Source organism: Myotis brandtii, unplaced genomic scaffold (assembly GCF_000412655.1).
Source record: "Myotis brandtii unplaced genomic scaffold, ASM41265v1 scaffold1145, whole genome shotgun sequence".
NCBI lineage: Eukaryota > Metazoa > Chordata > Mammalia > Chiroptera > Vespertilionidae > Myotis > Myotis brandtii.
In genome coordinates this window covers 1143949-1144986 of record NW_005353947.1, presented here as the reverse complement: position 1 = coordinate 1144986, position 1038 = coordinate 1143949, and the positions used below count along the sequence as shown (strand labels likewise).

Here is a 1038-nt window from a genome sequence, read left to right as displayed (position 1 = left end):
ATTTTCCTAGCTCCTTACTATTGTGCAACATTTAGACATACTGAACTGTGGAGGTAATAACATAAAGACCAGATTTTACTTGATTTTGTTCTTTTATTAAAATTCTCAGCAGTGCCCTCGGTGGTCCCGGATCTGTCTCTTGCTTCAACAGTGTTTGGATGAAACAGACCTGGGATGCTCCTTCTTCCAGCCTCTGTCCACTCTCCTGCATCTTATCTAGTTACCACCTTCAGAAACTCCTCTGGGACCAGCCAACACACCAGTTTTGTTTTGTTTTGTTTTGTTCTACCTTAACTCCTTATTGCCAAACAACCATGAGCTCCCAAATTTGTCAGAATTATTTCACCGAGGTGGAGGTTGCGGTCAACCACCTGGCCAGCCTGCATTTGCAGGCCTCCCACACCTACTTCTCTCTGGGCTTCTATTTCGACCTTGACAATGTGGCTCTCAAGGGCGTGAACCACTTCTTCCACAAGTTGGCAGAGAAAAAGCACGAAGTCACTGAGCATCTCTTAAAGTTGCAAAAGAAGTGCGATGGCCGCATTCTCTTCTAGGACTTGCTGAAGCCTTCCCAAGATGAGTGGGCAAAACTCAGGACACCATGAAAGCTGCCCTGGCCTTGGAAAGGAACCTGAACCAGGCCCTTGTGGAGCTGCCTGCCCTAGGTTCTACCTGAGCAGATCCTTATCTCTGTGACTTCTGGGAGAACCACTTCCAGGGTAAGGAGGTGAAACTCATCAAGAAGATGGGCTACACCTGACTCACCTCTGCAGGCTGGCCAGCCCCCAGACTGGGCTGGGCGAGTGTCTCTTTGAAAGGCTCACCCTCAAGAATGACTAGGAGTCTTTGAATCCCAGAGGCCTTTCAGAGTCCCCTCTGCATAACCCTCGTGTCCGGCTTTTACCTGAACCTCTTCCCGAAACTACTAGCCGTTCTTTTAACCACCCTGAAGCTCTCTCCCATGCATTGGACCAAATGAAACAAAGTTTTTTGCAGGAAAAAAATAATAAATAAATAAATAAATAAATAAATAAATAT

The 1038-nt window shown here is 46.5% G+C and overlaps 1 pseudogene; it reads left to right on the top strand.

Moving 5' to 3' along the window:
- Positions 1-294: 294 nt before the first annotated feature.
- On the top strand, positions 295-978 carry LOC106727964 (annotated as a pseudogene).
- Positions 979-1038: the final 60 nt, after the last annotated feature.